We start from the raw sequence: 22,059 nt of genomic DNA, 5'->3' as shown, positions 1-22,059 counted from the left end.
CCCTTGCTCACTTTGCCACTGGATTCAAGCAAGCCTGGCTGAAGACGGCTGAAATGCCAGAAACCGGTCCTAGGAAGCTTGTTTCCGGTCCATGGAAGACATGGCTTGGCAGTTCGGGCTGGACTGTTCCCATGAGGCACAGGGTCAGACTGATTTGCATATGGCCATGTCTGAAATGGGGTGGCAGAGTGGGCTAAAGAACGGTGATGGATTAAACCCAGATCAGTTGACTGGGGGTGAGTGCTTGCAATGTTCAACACTCCGTCCATCATTTCCTTTGGTTTTTGCTTTGTTCGCCATAAGTTGGCAGGGTATGCTCAGACGTGAGTCCCTTGCTCACTTTGCCACTGGATTCAAGCAAGCCTGGCTGAAGACGGCTGAAATGCCAGAAACCGGTCCTAGGAAGCTTGTTTCCGGTCCATGGAAGACATGGCTTGGCAGTTCGGGCTGGACTGTTCCCATGAGGCACAGGGTCAGACTGATTTGCATATGGCCATGTCTGAAATGGGGTGGCAGAGTGGGCTAAAGAACGGTGATGGATTAAACCCAGATCAGTTGACTGGGGGTGAGTGCTTGCAATGTTCAACACTCCGTCCATCATTTCCTTTGGTTTTTGCTTTGTTCGCCATAAGTTGGCAGGGTATGCTCAGACGTGAGTCCCTTGCTCACTTTGCCACTGGATTCAAGCAAGCCTGGCTGAAGACGGCTGAAATGCCAGAAACCGGTCCTAGGAAGCTTGTTTCCGGTCCATGGAAGACATGGCTTGGCAGTTCGGGCTGGACTGTTCCCATGAGGCACAGGGTCAGACTGATTTGCATATGGCCATGTCTGAAATGGGGTGGCAGAGTGGGCTAAAGAACGGTGATGGATTAAACCCAGATCAGTTGACTGGGGGTGAGTGCTTGCAATGTTCAACACTCCGTCCATCATTTCCTTTGGTTTTTGCTTTGTTCGCCATAAGTTGGCAGGGTATGCTCAGACGTGAGTCCCTTGCTCACTTTGCCACTGGATTCAAGCAAGCCTGGCTGAAGACGGCTGAAATGCCAGAAACCGGTCCTAGGAAGCTTGTTTCCGGTCCATGGAAGACATGGCTTGGCAGTTCGGGCTGGACTGTTCCCATGAGGCACAGGGTCAGACTGATTTGCATATGGCCATGTCTGAAATGGGGTGGCAGAGTGGGCTAAAGAACGGTGATGGATTAAACCCAGATCAGTTGACTGGGGGTGAGTGCTTGCAATGTTCAACACTCCGTCCATCATTTCCTTTGGTTTTTGCTTTGTTCGCCATAAGTTGGCAGGGTATGCTCAGACGTGAGTCCCTTGCTCACTTTGCCACTGGATTCAAGCAAGCCTGGCTGAAGACGGCTGAAATGCCAGAAACCGGTCCTAGGAAGCTTGTTTCCGGTCCATGGAAGACATGGCTTGGCAGTTCGGGCTGGACTTTTCCCATGAGGCACAGGGTCAGACTGATTTGCATATGGCCATGTCTGAAATGGGGTGGCAGAGTGGGCTAAAGAACGGTGATGGATTAAACCCAGATCAGTTGACTGGGGGTGAGTGCTTGCAATGTTCAACACTCCGTCCATCATTTCCTTTGGTTTTTGCTTTGTTCGCCATAAGTTGGCAGGGTATGCTCAGACGTGAGTCCCTTGCTCACTTTGCCACTGGATTCAAGCAAGCCTGGCTGAAGACGGCTGAAATGCCAGAAACCGGTCCTAGGAAGCTTGTTTCCGGTCCATGGAAGACATGGCTTGGCAGTTCGGGCTGGACTGTTCCCATGAGGCACAGGGTCAGACTGATTTGCATATGGCCATGTCTGAAATGGGGTGGCAGAGTGGGCTAAAGAACGGTGATGGATTAAACCCAGATCAGTTGACTGGGGGTGAGTGCTTGCAATGTTCAACACTCCGTCCATCATTTCCTTTGGTTTTTGCTTTGTTCGCCATAAGTTGGCAGGGTATGCTCAGACGTGAGTCCCTTGCTCACTTTGCCACTGGATTCAAGCAAGCCTGGCTGAAGACGGCTGAAATGCCAGAAACCGGTCCTAGGAAGCTTGTTTCCGGTCCATGGAAGACATGGCTTGGCAGTTCGGGCTGGACTGTTCCCATGAGGCACAGGGTCAGACTGATTTGCATATGGCCATGTCTGAAATGGGGTGGCAGAGTGGGCTAAAGAACGGTGATGGATTAAACCCAGATCAGTTGACTGGGGGTGAGTGCTTGCAATGTTCAACACTCCGTCCATCATTTCCTTTGGTTTTTGCTTTGTTCGCCATAAGTTGGCAGGGTATGCTCAGACGTGAGTCCCTTGCTCACTTTGCCACTGGATTCAAGCAAGCCTGGCTGAAGACGGCTGAAATGCCAGAAACCGGTCCTAGGAAGCTTGTTTCCGGTCCATGGAAGACATGGCTTGGCAGTTCGGGCTGGACTGTTCCCATGAGGCACAGGGTCAGACTGATTTGCATATGGCCATGTCTGAAATGGGGTGGCAGAGTGGGCTAAAGAACGGTGATGGATTAAACCCAGATCAGTTGACTGGGGGTGAGTGCTTGCAATGTTCAACACTCCGTCCATCATTTCCTTTGGTTTTTGCTTTGTTCGCCATAAGTTGGCAGGGTATGCTCAGACGTGAGTCCCTTGCTCACTTTGCCACTGGATTCAAGCAAGCCTGGCTGAAGACGGCTGAAATGCCAGAAACCGGTCCTAGGAAGCTTGTTTCCGGTCCATGGAAGACATGGCTTGGCAGTTCGGGCTGGACTGTTCCCATGAGGCACAGGGTCAGACTGATTTGCATATGGCCATGTCTGAAATGGGGTGGCAGAGTGGGCTAAAGAACGGTGATGGATTAAACCCAGATCAGTTGACTGGGGGTGAGTGCTTGCAATGTTCAACACTCCGTCCATCATTTCCTTTGGTTTTTGCTTTGTTCGCCATAAGTTGGCAGGGTATGCTCAGACGTGAGTCCCTTGCTCACTTTGCCACTGGATTCAAGCAAGCCTGGCTGAAGACGGCTGAAATGCCAGAAACCGGTCCTAGGAAGCTTGTTTCCGGTCCATGGAAGACATGGCTTGGCAGTTCGGGCTGGACTGTTCCCATGAGGCACAGGGTCAGACTGATTTGCATATGGCCATGTCTGAAATGGGGTGGCAGAGTGGGCTAAAGAACGGTGATGGATTAAACCCAGATCAGTTGACTGGGGGTGAGTGCTTGCAATGTTCAACACTCCGTCCATCATTTCCTTTGGTTTTTGCTTTGTTCGCCATAAGTTGGCAGGGTATGCTCAGACGTGAGTCCCTTGCTCACTTTGCCACTGGATTCAAGCAAGCCTGGCTGAAGACGGCTGAAATGCCAGAAACCGGTCCTAGGAAGCTTGTTTCCGGTCCATGGAAGACATGGCTTGGCAGTTCGGGCTGGACTGTTCCCATGAGGCACAGGGTCAGACTGATTTGCATATGGCCATGTCTGAAATGGGGTGGCAGAGTGGGCTAAAGAACGGTGATGGATTGAACCCAGATCAGTTGACTGGGGGTGAGTGCTTGCAATGTTCAACACTCCGTCCATCATTTCCTTTGGTTTTTGCTTTGTTCGCCATAAGTTGGCAGGGTATGCTCAGACGTGAGTCCCTTGCTCACTTTGCCACTGGATTCAAGCAAGCCTGGCTGAAGACGGCTGAAATGCCAGAAACCGGTCCTAGGAAGCTTGTTTCCGGTCCATGGAAGACATGGCTTGGCAGTTCGGGCTGGACTGTTCCCATGAGGCACAGGGTCAGACTGATTTGCATATGGCCATGTCTGAAATGGGGTGGCAGAGTGGGCTAAAGAACGGTGATGGATTAAACCCAGATCAGTTGACTGGGGGTGAGTGCTTGCAATGTTCAACACTCCGTCCATCATTTCCTTTGGTTTTTGCTTTGTTCGCCATAAGTTGGCAGGGTATGCTCAGACGTGAGTCCCTTGCTCACTTTGCCACTGGATTCAAGCAAGCCTGGCTGAAGACGGCTGAAATGCCAGAAACCGGTCCTAGGAAGCTTGTTTCCGGTCCATGGAAGACATGGCTTGGCAGTTCGGGCTGGACTGTTCCCATGAGGCACAGGGTCAGACTGATTTGCATATGGCCATGTCTGAAATGGGGTGGCAGAGTGGGCTAAAGAACGGTGATGGATTAAACCCAGATCAGTTGACTGGGGGTGAGTGCTTGCAATGTTCAACACTCCGTCCATCATTTCCTTTGGTTTTTGCTTTGTTCGCCATAAGTTGGCAGGGTATGCTCAGACGTGAGTCCCTTGCTCACTTTGCCACTGGATTCAAGCAAGCCTGGCTGAAGACGGCTGAAATGCCAGAAACCGGTCCTAGGAAGCTTGTTTCCGGTCCATGGAAGACATGGCTTGGCAGTTCGGGCTGGACTGTTCCCATGAGGCACAGGGTCAGACTGATTTGCATATGGCCATGTCTGAAATGGGGTGGCAGAGTGGGCTAAAGAACGGTGATGGATTAAACCCAGATCAGTTGACTGGGGGTGAGTGCTTGCAATGTTCAACACTCCGTCCATCATTTCCTTTGGTTTTTGCTTTGTTCGCCATAAGTTGGCAGGGTATGCTCAGACGTGAGTCCCTTGCTCACTTTGCCACTGGATTCAAGCAAGCCTGGCTGAAGACGGCTGAAATGCCAGAAACCGGTCCTAGGAAGCTTGTTTCCGGTCCATGGAAGACATGGCTTGGCAGTTCGGGCTGGACTGTTCCCATGAGGCACAGGGTCAGACTGATTTGCATATGGCCATGTCTGAAATGGGGTGGCAGAGTGGGCTAAAGAACGGTGATGGATTAAACCCAGATCAGTTGACTGGGGGTGAGTGCTTGCAATGTTCAACACTCCGTCCATCATTTCCTTTGGTTTTTGCATTGTTCGCCATAAGTTGGCAGGGTATGCTCAGACGTGAGTCCCTTGCTCACTTTGCCACTGGATTCAAGCAAGCCTGGCTGAAGACGGCTGAAATGCCAGAAACCGGTCCTAGGAAGCTTGTTTCCGGTCCATGGAAGACATGGCTTGGCAGTTCGGGCTGGACTGTTCCCATGAGGCACAGGGTCAGACTGATTTGCATATGGCCATGTCTGAAATGGGGTGGCAGAGTGGGCTAAAGAACGGTGATGGATTAAACCCAGATCAGTTGACTGGGGGTGAGTGCTTGCAATGTTCAACACTCCGTCCATCATTTCCTTTGGTTTTTGCTTTGTTCGCCATAAGTTGGCAGGGTATGCTCAGACGTGAGTCCCTTGCTCACTTTGCCACTGGATTCAAGCAAGCCTGGCTGAAGACGGCTGAAATGCCAGAAACCGGTCCTAGGAAGCTTGTTTCCGGTCCATGGAAGACATGGCTTGGCAGTTCGGGCTGGACTGTTCCCATGAGGCACAGGGTCAGACTGATTTGCATATGGCCATGTCTGAAATGGGGTGGCAGAGTGGGCTAAAGAACGGTGATGGATTAAACCCAGATCAGTTGACTGGGGGTGAGTGCTTGCAATGTTCAACACTCCGTCCATCATTTCCTTTGGTTTTTGCTTTGTTCGCCATAAGTTGGCAGGGTATGCTCAGACGTGAGTCCCTTGCTCACTTTGCCACTGGATTCAAGCAAGCCTGGCTGAAGACGGCTGAAATGCCAGAAACCGGTCCTAGGAAGCTTGTTTCCGGTCCATGGAAGACATGGCTTGGCAGTTCGGGCTGGACTGTTCCCATGAGGCACAGGGTCAGACTGATTTGCATATGGCCATGTCTGAAATGGGGTGGCAGAGTGGGCTAAAGAACGGTGATGGATTAAACCCAGATCAGTTGACTGGGGGTGAGTGCTTGCAATGTTCAACACTCCGTCCATCATTTCCTTTGGTTTTTGCCGGGAATCCTATGAAGCCACACACCCACCCACCAACCACCTTGGTGCTGTACACTGGTCTCCTTGACCTCCACACACACCAATATAATGGTGATATGCTACACCAGGCCATACAACACCATTCGTGGCGTGTGTACGCCTTGTATCCCAAGTGTACTGGTGCCGTAGGGGTACGTGTGATACGGACTATACCCCCGCATTCAGAGAGTGTGTACGGACCGTACCATGCGTACGCCTAAGGCCCCAATCCAATAGTGGTACGGGCCGTACACCCGCTCTGAGAGCGTGTGAACGGCCCGTACCATGCATACTCCTAAGTCACCACTACAATAGTGATACGGACCGTACCCACTCTATGGATGTGTGGGTACGGTGCGTATCACTATTGTAGTGGTGACTAGGATTACGCGTGGTACGGGCCGTACACCCGCTCTGAGAGCGAGTGTACGGCCCGTACCACGCGTACTCCTACGTCACCATTACAATAGTGATACGGACTGTACCCACGCTATGGATGTGTGGGTACGGTGCGTATCAATAATCTAGTGGTGATGTAGGGGTACATGTCCACGTCCACTTCCGTTGTTGCGGGACACAGGGATTGTTGGACACGCCCCCCGAAGTGACCAGACCCTGGAGGTAATGTATGTACAGAATATAGTAGTTTTTCAATTGGGTAGGGGTTATGTTTCCTGCCCCTCGCCCCACTTTGCCCCTGGGTGTTGTTCTGACCTTCTGCGGCGTGCGCAGTGGTTTCGGTGCACCAGGTCGTAGGCTAGGAGGGCCGGGATGACACGTAGGATGGGGTCCATGGCTGTCCGTCGTGTACCGGGGCTACTTATTCGCGTCGTTCTCAATTTCCCGGGAGTTTTTGGCTGCCGTAAAAAATAAGCCGTGCGGAGTGACGTAGGCACGAATCGTACTTGCTGGTCCGTAAAACGCTGCCTGATTCCGTCCGGACATAACGTATGCGCTGTGACGGATCAGAATAGGTGGTGTTTTTTAGCCGTACGTAGTTTTGTACGATTCGTTCGGAAATGGTGTTTCTGTACGAATCGTACTTGCTGGTTTGTAAGGTGGATTTCCCGGGTACGAGTCGTACGGAGAATACGCTCCGTACGACCATTCGTACCCAGGTTTTGCAGGATTGGAATCGACACCTTAATGTATGTAAATGATTATTATTATTATTATTATTTTTTACAAATACCACTTGTTAGACCCGACCCTCGTAACATAGTCGGACCTGACCCCTGCACCTCACACCAGCCCCGAGCCCCTGGCCTGGCTGATCCTTCCCACCAGAACACACACACCGGACCCGGACTTCCCCCGTCTGTAGGCCTTCCCCCTTCGGCCACCCCGGGCAAGCGTGACCACTTCATGCACCAAGATGGCCGCCCGGCCCCAGCGCGACCCTAGCCTACAGGCGCCACTCCGGCTGGAGGACCTCGCGCTCCCCTTGGGATGAGAAAGGGAGGAGCAGTTTCCATCACACCTCTGCGCTTCCCTGGGAAGGTGGGTTTCGATCGACCCGCCGGCCTCCCTGAGGGCTGGCTCCACGCCTGCTGGGTGTCTGGGGCTCCTCCCGACCCGGCCCTGAAAGGATCAAAGGACTATGGCAGGAAACCCCCAACAAGCGACCCCCAGGTGACAAGACCCCTGCCTGCACAGACTCCGGACATCAAAGAGGAGTCGCCCTATAACAAGGGGTGCCCTGGGACTGTCTGGCAGATTCGCCTTGGAAACACCTGAGCCCTGCTGAGTGACTCGCGGCTCCCTGAAGATCGTACGACCTCCTAACTTGTGCTTGAGCCCTGCTGAGTGACTCGCGGCTCCCTGAAGATCGTAAGACCTCCGAACTTGTGCTTGAGCCCTGCTGAGTGACTCGCGGCTCCCTGAAGATCGTAAGACCTCTGAACTTGTGCTTGAGCCCTGCTGAGTGACTCGCGGCTCCCCGAAGATCGTAAGACCTCCGAACTTGTGCGTGAGCCCTGCTGAGTGACTCGCGGCTCCCTGAAGATCGTAAGACCTCCGAACTTGTACTCGAGCCTGCTGAGTATCTCGCAGCGCCCCCAGACTCCCTTGGTCCCGCCGGACCCCACGACGACAAGCGCATCCCCCAGCTCGAGGATTGTGAGCTGTGCGCCGGATACGCTCCTGCATTTGATCCATTCCCCCAAAGACTGTCCCGCTACCCCCTAAACCCCCTCCAAGACTTTGTGAGCCCGCGCTCTACTTGTATATATATTGCCTTGCTGATCATAAAGATCTTACCACTCCGACCTGATAAAGATTTGCTCGTAAGAACTCTCGGTGTGGTGTCTCTTTGTCGTGTGGTGCCGAGTGTACGATCCTAGATACGAGATTCCTCCCCTGAGGAGTCTCCCGCCAGTGCCCGGCTACGATACCTCGAGGGTTGGTCTCAGGACAGTCAGGGCCCCCTCCGGGCCCCTCTGAGGTCGCCTTCTAACATTGGTGGCAAGCGGTGGGATTCGGGCCCATAATCTAGAGATCGTACCGTGAACGGCTGACGCACTACCGACAAAGATGGCAGAAGGAAACGCCGTGGTTCTCGTAGAAGACGACGCCAGTACCGTGTTCCAGGTGGAACAGCTGGAAGAGTACACTCACAGGGAACTAAAGCAATTCTGTAAGGAACTCAGAATCGCTACCACTGGTCTCAACACCAAAGAAGATATGCAAAAGGCACTGAAAGCTTGGGTGGATTCGGGAGCCCCCCGCCCATAAGGAGCGGTGGAGCCCCACGACGAAGCAGGACCCTCCCAAGGAGAACGCAGCAGCAACCAGGTGCGAGGCTTCGTACCAGACGGGGGCCTATCCCCGGAGGAACTCGCAGACAGAGAAAAAAGTCGCCATCACGAGCTCGAATTAGCCAAACTCAAAATTGAGGGCGAGTTGAAATTAGCCGAGAAAAAGCTAGCAGTAGAACAGTTGCGAGAGCAAGGAGAACTGGAAGAGAAGAAACTCCAACGAGAACACGAGGGAAGGAGACTTCAACTAGAACATGAACGCAGTTTGAAGGAAATAGAACTGAAAGCAAGAAGCGAAGAAGCGCGGCCCCCGGGGAACCGAGAGGCGGCCGCCCCGACGGAACAGAAGGTCCACATCCCCAAGGATGTGGTCAAGGAATATTACAAGAATGATGACATTCAGCAGTGGTTTCGGGCCTACGAGGTCGCCATGACCTCCCATCGGGTCCCGCAGAAAGATTGGGGGGCTGGGTTATGGGGACGGTTCCTGAGCGAAGGAAGAGACACCCTGCTCGACCTACCCACCTCCATGCAGACCTCATATGAACACATGAAAGCGGCCCTCCTCACAAGGTACGGCCTCACCCCGGAGATGTACCGCCAGCGGTTCCGGGACTGCCGGAAGATCCCGGGTACCACCTGGGTGGAATATGTGAATTTCTTCAGCCGTGCCTTCGATGGGTGGATCAAGGGCAGCAAGGTAACCACCTTGGAAGAACTAACTGACCTTATGTTATGGGAACACCTGGCTGCCAACTGCTTTGTGGAACTACGCCAGCATCTGCTCGACAGCAAGCTCACGGACCTGAGAAAGCTGGCTGTCGAGGCGGATCGCTGGACCAACACTCGGGTCTCCCGGGGCCCTGTAGGAGAGTACCCCCGAGCCAGTCAGGGACCACCCCGCCAGAGAGGGGGGGGAAACCAGGGAGGGCAGAGAGAGCCCCAGACTAGTCCCCGAAGTCCTAACCTCCGCCTTTCCCGGCACCCCCACCAGCTGTAGAGACGGGGGCACCGGGTAACCATCACTTGTTTCCGTTGCCAGAAGCCCGGGCATTACGCCAAAGACCCTGAATGCCCCATGGCCCCACGCACCAACCAGGCAGCAACCCCTGCTAGACAGATAGCCAATATAGCTCTGGGGGAACCCGCCGCTATGGCCCTAGTGTCCTTAGGAGATATTGAGATGGTCCCTGGGAGCCTCCTGCCCTCTAACACAAAGAAATATGGGCAGCTCGTCACGATCAATGGCCACCAAGTAGAAGCCCTCCGTGACACCGGGGCCAGCATCACCGGTGTCCTCAGCCATTTAGTCCACGAGGACCAGGTCCTCCCCAACGTATTTTGCCCGGTCATTTCAGCCGACAACACGGAAAGCCTATGTAAGGTAGCCCTGGTGCCTTTCGAGTGGGGAGGGGTGGTCGGTAAACTGAAGGTCGCCGTGAGAACATCCCAGCCCGTCGACTGTCTCCTGGGGAACGACCTGGAAAGTTCCCCCTGGGGGCAAGTTGAGCGCAAGACCCACCTAGGGATGATGGGCCTCCCTGAGTGGGTGTGCGCCACCACTCGATCCATGGCGGCTCGACTGACCCCCCTGAGGGACGTCGACGACGCCCCGACCCCTGAAGATGGGATGGTCCCGGCCGAGGGCCCCCACATCCCCCCACCGGAAGAGTCGCTCACCAGTGATGAACCGCCGCCTTCCGACTCCACCCCAGACACCGAGTTAGGCGATCTGTCCGAATTAGCACAGTGGCGCCACGAAGGGGGCCCCTCCCGAGAGGAGTTCTGCCGAGAGCAGGCTACCTGTCCCTCCCTGGTCGGGCCCCGGCACCAGGCAGAGGCCCAGGCCGCATGCGACCAGACGGGGACGCACCGGGTCTATTGGGAGAATAACCTGCTGTACAGCAACCAGAAGTCGGTGGAGCTAGGGTCCGGCCGAGTGCTGGTGGTACCACTACGCTTCCGAGACCTCCTCCTGGGCTTGGCCCACGACGTCCCCCTCGCAGGCCACTTGGGTCAGGACAAAACATACAGTCGCCTCGTGACTCACTTCTACTGGCCCCGAATGAAAGCGGATGTAGAAGCCCACTGCAAGTCCTGTCCCACGTGCCAGGCCAGTGGGAAGAGTGGAGGGAAGCGCAAGGCTCCCCTCCAGCCCTTCCCTGTCGTCAGTACCCCTTTTGAGCGGGTCGGGATCGACATTGTAGGACCTCTGGACCCCCCAACTTCCCAGGGGCACCGGTTCATCCTCGTCCTGGTGGACCATGCCACTCGTTACCCTGAGGCCATCCCCCTGCGCACTGTCACGGCCCCCGTGGTGGGCCGGGCGCTGATGGGGATCTTCTCCCGCATGGGTTTTCCCCACGAGGTCGTGAGCGATCGCGGTACCAACTTTATCTCCCGATACATGAGGTCCTTATGGCAACAGTGCGGGGTGTCCTACAAGTTCACCACCCCGTACCACCCCCAAGGAAACGGCCTGGTAGAGCGGTTTAACCGGACTCTGAAGGGGATGATCGCGGGCCTGGAAGAGCCCCTCCGGCGTAAGTGGGACCTCCTGCTTCCCTGCCTCCTATTCGCATACTGAGAAGTTCCCCAGAAATCCTTGGGTTTCAGCCCCTTCGAGCTACTCTACGGGCACCCCGTCAGGGGGCCTCTCAGCCTGGTCAAAGAAGAGTGGGAGGCGGCGCCCCGAGGCACCCCCGAGACGTGTTCCGTTACGTCCTGACCCTCCGCAATCAGACTAGGAGGTTCCAGGAAATGGCAGAGGCCAATCTGGAGGCGAGTCAGGAGGAGATGAAGCGCTGGTACGACCAGAATGCCGCGCTAGTCGAGTTTCAGCCGGGCCAGCTGGTGTGGGTCATGGCCCCCGTGAAACCCTGCGCTCTCCAGGATAAATGGACCGGGCCCTTCAAAGTAGTTGAGCGAAAGAGCCTGGTCACGTACTTGGTAGATGTCCAGTCACCCCGGGATCCCCTCCGGGTCCTCCACGTGAACCGCCTCAAGCCCCACTTTGTGCGGACAGAGCTGAGCCTCCTACTGGCCACTGACGACGGGTCCGAAGAAGAGTCAGATCCTCTCCCTGATCTTCTATGCACCAAGGAGAAGGACGGCTCCGTAGAAGGAGTGAACCTCTCCCCGTCTCTCACTCCCCAGCAACGTGAGGATTGCCACCGGCTCCTAGGGCAGTTTCCGGACCTTTTCTCCCTGGTCCCCAAGGTCACCGACTGGTGTGTCCATGATGTGGATACCGGGGACAGCCCACCAGTGAGACACCGAGCCTACCGAGCCCCCGATCGGGTCCGGTCCTGTATCCAAGTCGAAGTCTCGAAGATGTTGACCCTAGGCGTGATCGAACCCTCAGACAGCCCCTAGGCCAGCCCCGTGGTCCGGGTCCCAAAAGCAGCCACCCCCGGGGTCGCCCCGGAACTCCGCTTTTGCGTGGACTACCGGGGGCTCAATGAGGTCACCCGAGCCGATGCCCACCCCATTCCCCGAGCCGACGAGCTCATTGACCGGCTCGGAGCTGCACGGTTCCTCAGCACCTTCGATCTCACCTGCGGCTACTGGCAAATTGTGCTCACAGAGGGAGCCAAGGAGCGGTCCGCCTTCTCCACCCCGGATGGGCACTATCGCTTTCGCGTAATGCCCTTCGGGATGAAAAATGCCCCGGCCACCTTCCAGCGACTGGTAAATAGAGTCCTGGCCGGGCTGGAGAAATTCAGCGCTGCATATCTCGACGATATCGCAGTTTTTAGTTCCGAATGGAGCGAGCACCTCCAACACCTCCGGAGGGTGCTAACCGCCCTACGCCAGGCGGGCCTCACCGTAAAAGCCAGCAAATGCCAGATTGGGCAAGGTTCGGTAACCTACCTGGGGCACCAGGTCGGAAGCGGGCAGGTCGCCCCTCTACAGCCCAAAATCGACGCCATCCTGGCCTGGGAACCTCCCACTACCCAAACAGAGGTCCGAGCCTTTCTGGGCCTCACGGGCTACTATCGGAGATTCATCCGGAATTACGGCAGCCTGGTCGGTCCCCTCACGGGGCTCACGTCCAAGAAGCAGCCCAAGAAGGTACAGTGGTCCCCTGCCTGCCAAGAGGCGTTCAATGCCCTCAAAACGGCCATGTGTACGGCCCCCATCCTCCAGGCCCCCGACTACTCCAAAGAGTTTGTGGTACAAACTGATGCCTCCGAGCATGGCATCGGGGCCGTCCTCTCCCAAGTAAATGACCAGGGTCTGGACCAGCCCGTGGCCTTCCTCAGCCGACGGCTGTTGCCCCGGGAACAGAGATGGAGTACCATCGAGCGCGAGGCGTTCGCAGTAGTCTGGGCCCTCAAGAAACTACGCCCTTACCTGTTCGGCACCCATTTCAGGGTCCAGACCGACCATCGCCCCTTGCGATGGCTCATGCAGATGCGAGGAGAAAACCCCAAGCTTCTGCGGTGGTCAATCTCCCTCCAGGGGATGGATTTCACCGTAGAACATCGCCCTGGTACGGACCACGCCAACGCCGATGGCCTCTCCCGATTCTTCCGCCTCAGCGAAGAGAACCCCCAAGAAGATGGGTAGTTCTCTCCGGCTTTCAGCTGGGGGGGACGCGTGTTAGACCCGGCCCTCGTAACATAGTCGGACCTGACCCCTGCACCTCACACCAGCCCCGAGCCCCTGGCCTGGCGATCCTTCCCACCAGAACACACACACCCGACCCGGACTTCCCCCGTCCGTAGGCTTTCCCCCTTCGGCCACCCCGGGCCCGCGTGCCCACTTCATGCACCAAGATGGCCGCCCGGCCCCAGCGCGACCCTAGCCTACAGGTGCCACTCCGGCTGGAGGACATTGCGCTCCCCTTGGGATGAGAAAGGGAGGAGCAGTTTCCATCACACCTCTGCGCTTCCCTGGGAAGGTGGGTTTCGATCGACCCGCCGGCCTCCCCGAGGGCTGGCTCCACGCCTGCTGGGTGTCTGGGGCTCCTCCCGACCCGGCCCTGAAAGGATCAAAGGACTATGGCAGGAAACCCCCAACAAGCGACCCCAGGTGACAAGACCCCTGCCTGCACAGACTCCGGACATCAAAGAGGAGTCTCCCTATAACAAGGGGTGCCCTGGGACTGTCCGGCAGATTCGCCTTGGAAACACCTGAGCCCTGCTGAGTGACTCGCGGCTCCCTGAAGATCGTACGACCTCCGAACTTGTGCTTGAGCCCTGCTGAGTGACTCGCGGCTCCCTGAAGATCGTAAGACCTCTGAACTTGTGCTTGAGCCCTGCTGAGTGACTCGCGGCTCCCTGAAGATCGTAAGACCTCCGAACTTGTGCTTGAGCCCTGCTGAGTGACTCGCGGCTCCCCGAAGATCGTAAGACCTCCGAACTTGTGCGTGAGCCCTGCTGAGTGACTCGCGGCTCCCTGAAGATCGTAAGACCTCCGAACTTGTACTCGAGCCTGCTGAGTATCTCGCAGCGCCCCCAGACTCCCTTGGTCCCGCCAGACCCCACGACGACAAGCGCATCCCCCAGCTCGAGGATTGTGAGCTGTGCGCCGGATACGCTCCTGCATTTGATCCATTCCCCCAAAGACTGTCCCGCTACCCCCTAAACCCCCTCCAAGACTTTGTGAGCCCGCGCTCTACTTGTATATATATTGCCTTGCTGATCATAAAGATCTTACCACTCCGACCTGATAAAGATTTGCTCGTAAGAACTCTCGGTGTGGTGTCTCTTTGTCGTGTGGTGCCGAGTGTACGATCCTAGATACGAGATTCCTCCCCTGAGGAGTCTCCCGCCAGTGCCCGGCTACGATACCTCGAGGGTTGGTCTCAGGACAGTCAGGGCCCCCTCCGGGCCCCTCTGAGGTCGCCCTCTAACACCACTGTACACAATGGAGTTCTCGGACCATGGGGGAGATTTTGATCAACAGCTGACCAAGATGCTTTTGTTTAAAACTGCATGTTTGCACGAATTAGTAGGATAGGATAGGATGATCATTTATAGAGCGCATACGTATGCCGGAGCGTCTTGGCGCTGGTAGAGAGAGAGAGAGAAAGGATGTCTTCATCTGCGAGTCTCGTCAAAAAGCCATGTTTTTAACTGTTTCCTGAAGGCCAAATGATTGTCTAATGATTTCATAGAATGAGGAAGCCTGTTCCAAAGACTAGCAGCCCGGAAAGAAAAGGCTCTGCCACCCCATCTGACTTTACGTATCCGATTTATCTTGATGAGGCTTTGTGTGGTAGACCTTAAAACCCGGCTGGGCACATATGGAACGAAAAGCTTCTGAACGTCCTTGGCTCCTCCTCCAAATATAGCCTTGTGCACTAAACATATTGCCTTAAATTCTATGCGCTGCTGGATCGGGAGCCAGTGTAATGTTTTGATGCCGCCAGAGATAGAATGGTCTCTGGGTACAGCAATCAGGAGTCTGGCAGCAGCATTTTGCAGAGTCTGCAACCTCTTCATCTGGGTCTTATCTATGCCTAGCAGCAAGGCGTTGCAGTAGTCAAGTCTCGATAGTACAAGCGCCACCACCACCATCTTGCGAAGGTCAAATTCGATGAGCGGAAGAGTCTTCCGCAACGTCCTTATTAAGAAGGAACACGCTGAAGCAAGATTGCTGACGTGCTGAGAAATTGAGTTGATTGTCAAAGAGCATACCCAGATTCCTGACTTTATGGACGGGACTAGGACATTCCCCCGCCTCCATCGGCCACCAAGATCCATTCCACACCGGGCTGCCCTGTCCAAACTCAATGATCTCGGTCTTCTCTGTGTTAATTTTCAGGAAACTCTCCCGCATCCAGCTCATAATCTCAGACAGGCAGCTATGGAATTTAAGAGCCACCTGTTCAGAATGATCCATGGTCGAGACTATGAGCTGGGAATCGTCAGCATAGGAGATAATGGTAAAACCGTATTTCCTGATGAGCTTGGCCAAGGGAGCTACGTAGATGTTGAAAAGTGTTGGTGATAAGGCAGAACCCTGCGGTACCCCACAGGGTAGCTGGAACGTGCTAGACTGAAGACCATCCCATAGCAGACTCTGTTCCCTACCTTCAAGAAAGGAAGAGAGGAGCGACAGAGCGGTTCCCTGTACACCGATGTTTTGAAGTCTGCGCTTCAACACCGTGTGGTTAACAGTGTCGAAGGCCGCGGACAGATCTAACATCACCAGCATTGCCCTACCTCCCCCATCCATGACGCTACGAATTTTCTCCGCTGCCACCAGGAGTGCTGATTCCGTGGAATGCTGAGCGCGAAAGCCGTGCTGAGAAGGGTCGAGCAGCTCATGCGAAACCAGATATTCTGTTAAAGCCCGGTTTAACTCCCTCTCCATGACCTTAGCCGCCAGAGGGAGTGCAGCAATCGGACGGTAGTTCTTCAAGATGTGCGGATCCAAAGTAGGTTTTTTTAGCAATGGTCTAATTATTGCCCTCTTCCAACTTGAAGGATAGCTACCAGACGCGATAACTTGGTTAATCAGCGGGGACAGCTCTCCAGCGATAACCTCAGCCGCACGATGAAATACTGCTGGGGGGCACGGGTCGAGAGGTGATCCTGGTTTGCACTTTTGCACTTTCTGTTTTAGTATTGCATATTCCATATTGATCAGTCGCAGCAATTGCTCGTATTTGATCTTCTTACCTTGAATGGTGAGTTAGCAAAAAGAAATGTTATATTTGCTCATTCGAATAAAATTTTGGTTAGAAATAGGAAATAAACATGGAGGCCTAAAGTTGAAGCATCATATTGTTTAATGTAAATGACCTGAACAATAAACACAAGGCAAAAGAAATGGAAAATGGATTTTAAATCATACGCCAGTTCTTTTTAAATATATGCATATCATGTATACGAAAAAAAAAACAATGTTTAATTAATGGGCAGGATTTTAATGAATTTCATCAATAGGTGCAGCTCAGAGAAGGATGTCTATGTACATTAATAGGGGATTGTGGATGGGATTTAGCACATCTGTTGGACTTGGCCCTTTTTGCAGGGTCATCCCTAAACTTTTTGCCTTCCTCCTGTATTTTTTCTGAACTGTTGTTGGCTGTTTTATGACTCTGGGCACCTTACCACTGCTGACCAGTGCTAAGGTGCATATGCTCTCCCTATGGTAAAATGTATACATTGATTGGTGTCCATGTTTGGCTTATTGGATTTACTGTCAGTCCCCAGTAAAGTGCACCAGGAGTGCCAGGGCTTGTGAATGCCAATGCTGCTAGTGGGCCTGCAGCGCTGGTTGCGCCACCCACAGAAAGCAGCCTTGTAAAATGTGTCTAGGGTCTGCCACCGCAGACCCCGTGCGCGGTCTGGGACCGTCGCGCTGACTGCGCAAGTACCCCCACTTGCCAGTCCCTAAACCTTCCCTTACCTACATATTAGCCACCCCTCTGGTAGGCCCAAGGGCAGGGTGCCTTGTAGGCATAAGGTAGGACATGCCCTGATGTGTGTGGCATGTCTTAGTAGTGAATTACAGCCCTTGTCGTTTTTCACTATTGAAGGCTACCTGCTCTCCATAGGCCAGAATGGGCTGCTGGGATCACGCCAACGCTGTGACCCCAGTGGACTCAGAGAGCATGGTAGAGTGTCAAGTTTAGTATGCCTGAACTCAGAATAATAAAATACTTCTTGTAGTCAAGTTTATTTTAATATCCTGGGTTTGTAAATACTACTTTTAGAAAGTTAGTATTTACTGACCTGGCCATTTCAGTCCGCCTCTGCTGTGTGTGTGTGTTCTGCCTAGCAACAGTAAGGAGCAGGGTTGGGGAATCCCCAGAGACAGGTTGGCTGCCAGGTGGTGGGTAGAGAAGTGACACCTGGATGGGTGGGAGGAGTACACCTTGACTCTTGAATAGACCTGTGCTCTGCCACCACAAAGCCGGCGCCGCCCCCTGTGGAGCGGCTGATGTCTCTGCCCTGCTGCTGAAAGGAAAGAGCAGAGTCACCATAACAAAGTGCTCCAGAACTGGACTGAGCCAGGCCTAGGCCCCCTGGCGCTAAAGAACAAAAGAATCATGGTATAAAAGTGGAGCCTGGCTCCTAAGAAATCAGAATCCTGTTTTACCACAAAGAACCTCTGCCCGACTAGAAGGAGAAGGAGACGCTGGAGGAGCTGGCCTGCTGCTTGCCTTGCTGAGAAAGAAGAGGAAGAGACTACTGAAAAGACTTTGCTGCTTTGTGCTTGAAACATTCTCCAAGGGCTTGATCTGAGCTTGCCCCCTGAACTGAACCCCAGGACCAGTGGGTTCTCTGTGCTTTTGCTCGTCCTCCGATTCGAGCCGTGTGGGCATCCCGCTGGAAAAGAGACTGCGCCCCTCATCGCCCCTCCTAGGGCCGTGACACTCAGGAGCTCGCCTGCCGTAACCCCGTGAGAGCCCCGCTCCGTCCGGAGCTGCTCTCTGTCCCCGGGCCAGGCCGCCTGCACCCCTGTCACCGCCTGCTACTGGAGCGCGCTGAACGCGCTATCACCCCTCCCGCCGGAAACCGTCCGACGACTGTGATCTACGCCGGGTCATCCAGCTGCACTGACCGTGCCCTGCGACCCCGCTTCGCTATCCCCGGACATCTCAGGCCGCGCCGCCCCCGCTGTGGAGACCCTCCGGCACCGCCGTGCTAAAGGGTCACTGGCCGCGCCTGCCTACGTGCCCACACCTGCTGATTGAGGACCCAAGAACACTTCCCAAGCTGAGAGTCGCACCGACCTGTGCCGACTCTCCACATCACGGAAGAAGTTCCAGTATCGGGCTCGGGGCCCGCAACGCCTTATTTCCCCGTTCGCAGGAGCCGATCTCTGTGAGTACTGGAACCACAAGTAACATTTGCAAGAGACTACAAGGTCTCCATTTGAAGCTACGAACAAAGAACATTTGCCTGCTTTACAACCTGGTGGCATAGCGAAAACGTTATTGGTCTTGTGATAAGTCTGCTGAGATATATATACCTATTTTTACATAAAGAAGCGTATTTTTCTACATATCCAAGTTTGGTGTCCGTTTCTGGGGGGATTGATGTATTTACTGTGTGTATGATTGTAAGTGCTTAACCTACAACGCCTGAGGAATCGCCTTGGCTGCTCACGCCACGCACCTAGAGGGTGAGCAAGGGTCATTCGCGAGGGGTTATCCTGCGCCCTGACGTGGAGGAGAGGGTTCCTGCTTGACACAAGGGCAACCTTGCGCCAACCAGAGATCCCCGACTCTAACATTGTTGGCAGCGGCTGGGATTTCGGATTTGCATTTGTAATTTGCATACAGTGAATTATTAATCACCAGATAGTGAGAGCAGACCAAGTAACGCAGCCACAGGTTTTCATTTTTGAACTGTGTTGAGACATCTGCCATTACTGCAACCATGCCTGGCTCACTCTCTGCTGGAAGAGCGCTCTCTGTGATTTCTGGAATAGATGAGGTGGATTGGGAGAGACTGGAAGGCTACACGATGGAGCAATTGAAAGGCTACAGTGTAAAATTCCGAGTTCCCCATGCTGGATTCAAGAGGAAGAACCAGTACACCAAGGCGTTGAGAGCCTGGAAGGAGTCACGAGACCCACGGAATGCGGGGGACATCGTTCCACCCGACAACCTTGAGGAGCCCAGCAGAGTCCTGTCGCCAGAGGAGCTGGCAGACAGGGCAGCAGACAGGGCGCATGCAATGGAGATGGCAAAGTTGGCAGGACAAATGGAAATGGAGAAAAAGAAGTTGGCCTTGGAGGCACAACAACGCCAAATGGATCATGATCTAAAAATGAGGCAGTTGGATCTCAAGATCAAGAGTTTAGACCGCTCTCCCTCTGGTGGCAGCAATATTGAGGTTTACAGTGCTGAGAGAGTAGTACGCACACCCAGAGATGTGGCGCCTGACTTGAAGGAGGGGGTTAACATACACCAGGAGGTTCAAGGGCATGAGGTAGCTCCAGTAGTGCGCAGTATCCCTGAAGGGATTAGGGTAACTGGCGCAGGGGTTCATAGTCCTAGTGGAGGGAGGGACACTCTACTGACTCTAGCTGAGAGGTACAGGGAGAGGGGTTCCCCCAACATTGAAGTCCTGGTGGGTGAGTGTGAAGACCGCCCAGAAGAGTGTGGGTTGTGGGACAGAGACAGTCAGATACTGTCTTGCCAGTCTCAGGAGAGTGGTGTGGAGTACGTGTGTGAGGCACTGGATGGTAAGGTGAAGGATAGTTTGGTTAACCCTGCTAGGGGGCTGTGTGATCCAATTGTGGGAGAGCATATTGTAAGTCCCTGTTTTCCAGAGCTATGCCAACACCTGTTGGAGAGTGAGTTCTCTGACTGCAGGGAGCTCACATTGGAGGCCGACCTTTTGGTGGAGTCCAGAGGGTCTGGAAAGGCATTGGGGAGTGATCCCACGATGAGTGGTCCAGGTATCTTCAAACCCAGTGTGGTGGAAGTGGCTCAGAGTGGCCCAGCTAGGTCCTGTAATAGTGAGAGGGGTGTAGGGCCTCACGTCCTGTCTGTAAGGGGAAGGAGTGAGAATGGGTTATGTCCCGGTAGTGCCCAACCTCAGTCTCAGAGCTTGGATGGTTCTTTGAGGGAACACCAGGTGGGGAGCCTAGTCTGTCCTGAGGGGCTGCCCGTCGTGCGGGATCCCCTAGTGTCTGGTGAGCTAGGAGTGTCTGTAAGCAGGCCTCCATCAGTTCTGGTGTCTGGCAGTACCGCTCCAGTTGGGAGGGTGCAGAGGTCCAGATTGAGGGGTGAGAGGGGGAAAGAGTCCCCAGTGGAAGAACCCGTGGGTCAGGGGCCAGCCAGAAGGGCTGCGTCCCCCGTGAGTGACCATGGTGACACCACTTCTGTCCTGGGGGACCTTCAGGCACTGTCAGATGGACAGGGGTCGGGAGATCAGCGCCAGGCAGACTGTGGCACGACACAGGAGTTATGTGTCACCCTCAGGGGGGGCATGCGTGCTCCCCGGGAAGTCCTGGTGCGCCAGGCGAGCGTTCAACCGCATGGGTTGGTCCCAGGGTTGGGAAGCCAGGTTCAGGTGTTGTCTGACCTGGAGGGTGGGACTACTGTAATCAGTGTCCTGACCCATGTTGCTTCTGGGGGTACCACGCCAGTTGGGAGTGGGCAGTACTCTGGAAGGGGGTGCAGAGGGAGGGAGTCCTTGCCTCTGACCCCGGCCCAACGGACGGGTTTAGACCCTAGGTTGGAGGGCCAGGTTCAGGGTGTCCCCCCGGACCTGGACGCCCAGTTGCAGGATAGAACACCTGAACTGGTGGGCGAATTGCGCAGGACACCTGCCCCAGGTGCCCTGGCAATTCTGGAAGGGGGTACCACTCCAGGTGGGAGGGTACAGAGCCCCAAGGAGAAGGACCGGGTGTGGGATAGGCCACCCCAGTCTTGGGTCCAGCCGCCGGGTACAGTCCTGGGGCTGGTGGGTCAGTGCCAGGATGTCATACCTGACCTGACAAGGGGGAGAATGGACAAAGGGTGCCAAGCACCTGGGGCTACTGCCCCCCGCTCCCTGGCGCCACAGAGGATTGAGAGCCCTGAGAGGCATATGGCCTGGGTCTCATCCCTGACTACTGTCAGTGGCCACTGTAGCATTTTGCTGTCTGTCTGTTGGGACACACCTGTGGGCCAGTTAAGGTTAGGTGCTGCACAGGTGGTGTCCACAGGTGAGGAGAAGGGTTCCCCATGGATTGGCTTGGTGGGCCCTGAGAGTATGGACAGAGGGAGTCCGATAGGTTCAGATTGGCGTAGAAATGGAGTCTGCCCCTGCAGTTGCGGGCCAGGTCCTTGTTCTATCGCCCCAAGCAGGGAAGACCATCACGGTGGTGATTGGTCTACCCTGCGTTTTGGCTGGAAGGGGGTTGTGTTGGACTTGGCCCTTTTTGCAGGGTCATCCCTAAACTTTTTGCCTTCCTCCTGTATTTTTTCTGACCTGTTGTTGGCTGTTTTATGACTCTGGGCACCTTACCACTGCTGACCAGTGCTAAGGTGCATATGCTCTCCCTATGGTAAAATGTATACATTGATTGGTGTCCATGTTTGGCTTATTGGATTTACTGTCAGTCCCCAGTAAAGTGCACCAGGAGTGCCAGGGCTTGTGAATGCCAATGCTGCTAGTGGGCCTGCAGCGCTGGTTGCGCCACCCACAGAAAGCAGCCTTGTAAAATGTGTCTAGGGTCTGCCACCGCAGACCCCGTGCGCGGTCTGGGACCGTCGCGCTGACTGCGCAAGTACCCCCACTTGCCAGTCCCTAAACCTTCCCTTACCTACATATTAGCCACCCCTCTGGTAGGCCCAAGGGCAGGGTGCCTTGTAGGCATAAGGTAGGACATGCCCTGATGTGTGTGGCATGTCTTAGTAGTGAATTACAGCCCTTGTCGTTTTTCACTATTGAAGGCTACCTGCTCTCCATAGGCCAGAATGGGCTGCTGGGATCACGCCAAC

This window comes from Triturus cristatus, chromosome 6, assembly GCF_964204655.1.
Source record: "Triturus cristatus chromosome 6, aTriCri1.1, whole genome shotgun sequence".
Lineage (NCBI taxonomy): Eukaryota > Metazoa > Chordata > Amphibia > Caudata > Salamandridae > Triturus > Triturus cristatus.
The sequence above is the reverse complement of the archived record's forward strand: the minus strand, read 5'-3'. Positions refer to the sequence as shown.